Here is a 6,007-nt window from a genome sequence, read left to right as displayed (position 1 = left end):
GGCAGAGGAAGCAGATAGGCATTTGTCTCAAGTGAGCAGAAGGAAGACTTTGAGTTCTGTCTGTACCTTGTCCACAAGGAATTTCCTTCTGGGAAAATTGTGAGGGAGGTATGTAGCTTTTTTTTTGTTTTTGCTGTTGTTGTTAAATCTTTGTAGCTATGTTATTTAGGAATAAAATGTGAGGCAGGTTTGCCTGACATAGTTCCCAGCTTGACTTTTCCCTTTAGCTTAGTGATTTTTGGGGTCCCGAGATTTATTTTCCTTTCACACAGTAATCACTATAAATAGAGTCTGAGGGGTAGAATCTATCAGATTGAACTGAAATAAACAAACTGTGAAGGAGACCGTAAGAACCTCACCCAAATCTCCCAAAGTAAGAGTTCCCAGATTCTTCCAGCTCTGATATAACTTGTGTGTTTTGGATTTTTTTTTTTTTTTTTTTTGAGATGGAGTCTCGCTCTGTCACCCAGGCTGGAGTGCAGTGGCGTGATCTCGGCTCACTGCTGCAACCTCCGCCTCCCGGGTTCAAGCAATTCTCCTGGCTCAGCCTCCTGAGTAGCTGGGACTAGAGGTGTCCGTGACCATGCACGCCTGGCTAATTTTTGTATTTTTAGTAGAGATGGGGTTTCATCATGTTGGCCAGGCTGGTCTCGAAGTCCTGACCTCAAGTGACCTGCCTGCCTTGGCCTCCCGAAGTGCTGGGATAACAGGCTTGAGCCACCGCACCCAGCTAACTTCTTTTAATCTATAACTAAGGTCTCAATCCTGAAGACCTTCCTCTGTAAATTTACTTAATCTAAATGGCTCCAGGTGCTGGGGGGATTACCCTTATCTTGTCTCCTGCTAAATCATGGAGGTTTGGGGAATTCCTTCAGACCTGGTGGGATAAGAGTACCACCATCTTAACAAGACTCCACCACCTTAAACTATCGTTTCCATTTCTCAGAACTGTCCATTGCCACCTGACCAAACTGCAAAAGTCAGCCCCACCTATATCTTCAACACAGCATAACAACCCGAAGCAAGCATATCAAAGTCCCCAGCAGTCCCAACCAGCCAGCACTCCCCTAACCCCTCCCCCATAGGAACCACACCCAGAGCACACTTCCCCCACTGGGCCCTTTTTAAATGCCTCAGGCTGTAAGAGAAGTTTGCTCCTGATCCTGCCAGCCAGAGGCCCTTCTCAGGTTTACTCTCAATAAACCAGTCTCAAGTGTTTGAGCCACTCTCTTGTTTCATCTTCCTTCTTATCTCTCCCTCTGCTCTAACAGGACCCCCAGTAAACTTCTTCATTGGAGGCCTGGGGAGTTTTTTCAGACCCCCAATAAAACTTGTTTAATCCTAAACAGGTCCCATTAAGAATTCCTTCGTTATCTTGTCATGCTTTATAAGGCCCAGGAAAAGCCTAGGCAAAACTCTTGGTGGGCTTTTGTTCATTCCAGCCTTTGAATAAGGGCACTGGCTCTCTCAGCTTTTAACCACCCAGTCAGTGCTGAGACAGTTGTCATGGAGGCCTTTGTTAACGAGACCTGGCCTGCCATGGAAAGACTGAGTTGGGAGTGACTGGTGCTAAAATGAGACTTTTGATTTTTTTTTAAGTGCTATATTTATAAAATAATTTTCTATTGGGAATATGTTCACATATTGTGATTTTTTTGAAAAGAGGCTGCTGGGTGCGGTGGCTCACGCCTGTAATCCTAGCACTTCGGGAGGCTGAGGTGGGCGGATCACAAGGTCCGTAATATATAAAAGATACATATAAAAGATATATATCATTGATCACAAGGTCAGGAGATCCTGGCTAACACGGTGAAATCCCATCTCTACTAAAAATGCAAAAAAATTAGCTGGGCATGGTGGCAGGCACCTGTAGTCCCAGCTACTTGGGAGGCTGAGGCAGGAGAATGGCATGAACCTGGGAGGTGGAGCTTGCAGTGAGCTGAGATCGTGCCACTGCACTCCAGCCTGGGCAACAAAGCGAGACTCCATCTCAAAAAAAAAAAAAGAAAAGAAAAAAAGAGAGGCCAAGCACATCTGTCATCCCAGAAAATTAAGAGTCCGAGGCAGGTGGATTGCTTGAGCTCAGGAGTTCAAGATCAGCCTGGCCAACATGGCGAAACCCCATCTCTACAAAAAATATAAAAATTTGCCAGGCATGGTGGTGCGCACCTGTAATTCCAGCTACTTGGGGGGTGAAAGGCTTGCTTGAGCCTGGGAGGTCAAAACTACAGTGAGCCAAGATTGTACCACTGCACTCCAGCCGGGGCAACAGAGTGAGACACCCTGTCTCAAAAACAAACAAATAAAATATATATATATATATATATTTAATTTATATATATATCTTTATATTATATATAAAATATAACATATTACATATATTATATATCAACAGAAGATGGCAAATCACTCAGAAGTAGTCATGGAGATAAATATATATATCATTTATTTTTATACATAAAAATAAATAACATGTATCTTTATTATATATAATATATAAAAATCCCAACATATATAATATATATAATACATATTATCTATTATATATTATATAAAAATCCCAACATATATAATAATATATATTTATAATAAATACTATATATTTATAATAAATACTATATATAATAAATAATATATATTTATAATATATAATATATATTTATAATATATAATATATTTATAATATATAATATATAATATATAATATATATTTATAATATATTATATATTATATATTATATATTTATAATATATATAATATATAATATATATTTATAATATATAATATATTTATAATGTAATATATATTTATAATATATTGTATATTTTATATATGATATATATTTTATATATAGATATATATTTTACATATAATATATTTATAATATATATGATATATTTTATATATAATATATATTTTATATATAATATATAATATATTATATATATATTTATATATAATATATTATATATATTTTATATATTATATATATTATATAATATAGTATATATAATACATATAAAATATATATAATTCAATGATATATATCTTTTATATATTATGTATAGTTATATATCTTCTATTTTTATAAATAAAATAAAAGATATATAATTATATATTTTATTTATTTTTATTATATATAAAATAAATGATATATAATAAGTGCTATGTAAAATAAATGATATATGTTATATAATATATATCTTTTATTTATTTTTATTATATATAAAAATAAATAAGTTATATATATATTTATCTCCATGACTACTTCTGTGTCACTTGCCGTCTCCTGTTGACCCTCTTGTCTTAGTAAATCAGCAGTTAGGAAACAAGGTATTTTTCATTCTCTGCCTCCCCTAGCATTTTTGCTTTGTCCTAGGTATTTTGAGTTATCTCATTGTTGGGATTTTGCTCTAACTTGGTCTTGAAGTCTCTCTTGGGCAAGGATCTATAAACTCTAGCCCTGTCCTGATGGGGCTCCAGGAGAAGTGGGCGTTTGGAGCGTGCCTTTCATGGGATTCTTCTTTTTCTGGTGGACGACCTGAAGCCTGTGTCCAGCTGGTTACCAGGTGTCCCTCTCCCACGAGACTTGTTTGTACTGGCAGACACCCTTTTGCTCGTGCTGACCTGTGTCCAGTTTGTTCTTACCAACACAGCCACTGTCTGGGAGGAGAGCCCTGACCAGGAGGAGAGTCAGGCTCAGGTGTGTGGGTCAGGTGAGACACAGAGCTGGCAGTGCCACAAAACACAGGAAATCACAGCAGCGCTTTGTCACTCACAGGTCCAGAGAGAAGAGTGGTGACCACAGGGTTGATGGGACGTCCAAAGGCAACAGGGAGCTCATCCAGTGGGTGGGGAGCAAGAGAGAGAAGGATCTGCAGGACTAAAGCCTTTACTCGGGTCCAGGGAATCACCCCAGCAGGTTTCCTGTGGGGAGTTCCCACTGGTGGCTTTAAAGCAAGCTTGTCCAACTCACGGCCCACAGGCTGCATGTGGCCTCGGACGGCTTGGAATGTGGCCCAATACAAATTCGTAAACTTTCTTAAGACACTATGAGATATTTTTGTATTTTTTTTTTTTTTTTTTTTAGCTCATCAGCTTTCATTAGCATTAGTGTATTTTATGTGTGGCTCAAGATGACTCCTCTTCTTCCCATGTGGCCCAGGGAAGCCAAAAGGTTGGACAGCCCTGGTTTAAAGCAAGCAGGCACGGGTCGGGCTGTAACTGAGAAGTGATCACTGCGGCATATCTGCACAGCACAGGCAGGCTGTGGGGTTCACTGGAGTGAGGCAGGCAGGTTGTATCTAGCTATCCCATGGGGGGGTGGTCACCAGGATAGGGCAGACATCTGGATGGATGACACTGAGGAACTGGGAGGAGGTGGAGAACTGCAAATTGGAACTACGCCCTGCTTCTGGTATGGGAAAGTGTAACTTGTATTCAAAATGGAACCATACAAATGCAAATTAAAACCACAATGAGATTCCACCTTAATCCTGCAAGAATGGCCATAATTAGAGTCAAAAAACAATAGATACTGGCATGGATGTGGTGAAAAGGGAACATGTTTACACTGCTGATGGCGATGTAAATTAGTATAACTACTTTGTAAAACAGTATGCCTCAAAGAACTAAAAGTAGACCTACCATTTGATCCAGCAATCCCACTACTGGGTATCTACACAAAGGAAGAAAAGTCATTTGAAAAAGACATATGCATACACGTTTATAGCAGCACAATTTGCAATTGCAAAGATATGAAACCAACCTACATGCCCATTGACCAAGGAGTAAATAAAGAAAATGTGGTGTATATACACCATAGAATACTCAGTCATAAAAAGGAACAAAACAATGTCTTTTGCAGCAACTTGGATGGAGCTGGAGGTCATTATTCTATGTGAAGTAACAGGAATGGAAAACCAAATACTGTGTGTTCTTCCTTTTTTTTTTTTTTTTGATCTAGAGTCTCACTGTGTCACCTGGGCTGGAGTGCAGTGGGGCAATCTCGGCTCACTGCAACCTCCGCCTCCCGGCTTCAAGTGATTCTCCTGCCTCAGCCTGCCGAGTAGCTGGGATTACAGGTGTGTGTCATCACACTCGGCTGATTTTTGTATTTTTAGTAGAGACAGTGTTTTACCATGTTGGTTAGGCTGGTCTTGAATTCCTGACCTCAAGCAATCCACCCACCTTGGCCTTCCAAAGTGCTGGGATTACAGGCATGCGTCACCATACCCAGCCAAAAAAATATGGAATGCTTCATGAATTTGTGTATTATTCTTGCACAGGGGCCATGCTAATCTTCTCTGTATCATTCCAATTTTAGTATATGTGCTGCCAAAGCAAGCCCTGTTCTTACTTTTAAGTGGAAGCTAAGGTGTAAGGATGCAAAAACATATGGAGTGATATAATGGACTTTGGGGACTTGGGGTGGGGTGACATTGGGAGGTGGGAGAGATAAAAGACTACATACTGGGTACAGTGTACACTGCTCAAATGACAGGTATAATAAAATGTCAGAATTCACCACTAAAGAGTTCATCCATGTAACCAAAAACTACCTATACCCCCAAAAACTATTGAAATAAAAAAAGCAAATAGAACCAGAAAATTATAAGAATTTACCACACTCATTTATTCCTTACAATGGCACTGTATGTATCTATCAGGATTCTTAGTCTCACTTTTATTTTTATTTTTATTTTTTGAGACAGAGTTTCGCTCTTGTCACCCAGGCTGGAGTGCAGTGGCATGATCTAAGCTCACTGCAACCTCTGCCTCCTGGGTTCAAGCCATTCTCCACCTCAGCCTCCCGAGTATCTGGGATTACAGATGTGTGCCACCACTCCTGGCTAACTTTTGTATTTTTTTCAATAGAGACGGGCTTTTGCCATGTTGGCCAGGCTGGTCTCGAACTCCTGACCTCAGGTGATCCGCCTGCCCCAGCCTCCGAAAGTGCTGGGATTACAGGCATGAGCCACCACACCTGGCCTAGTCTACCTCTTA

General features: G+C 39.5%; 1 non-coding gene across 1 annotated transcript; it reads right to left on the bottom strand.

Annotated features, from left to right (window-relative positions):
- Nucleotides 1-5,244: 5,244 nt before the first annotated feature.
- Nucleotides 5,245-5,347, bottom strand: LOC115931183 (U6 spliceosomal RNA). Its single transcript, XR_004067724.3, has one exon. It is a non-coding gene; the product is annotated as a U6 spliceosomal RNA (small nuclear RNA).
- Between the last annotated feature and the right edge of the window lie 660 nt (nucleotides 5,348-6,007).

The sequence above is a fragment of the Gorilla gorilla genome, chromosome 18 (assembly GCF_029281585.2).
Source record: "Gorilla gorilla gorilla isolate KB3781 chromosome 18, NHGRI_mGorGor1-v2.1_pri, whole genome shotgun sequence".
Taxonomy (NCBI): Eukaryota; Metazoa; Chordata; class Mammalia; order Primates; family Hominidae; genus Gorilla; species Gorilla gorilla.
Note: the sequence above shows the minus strand (reverse complement) of the source record. Positions and strands in the feature narration are given on the sequence as shown.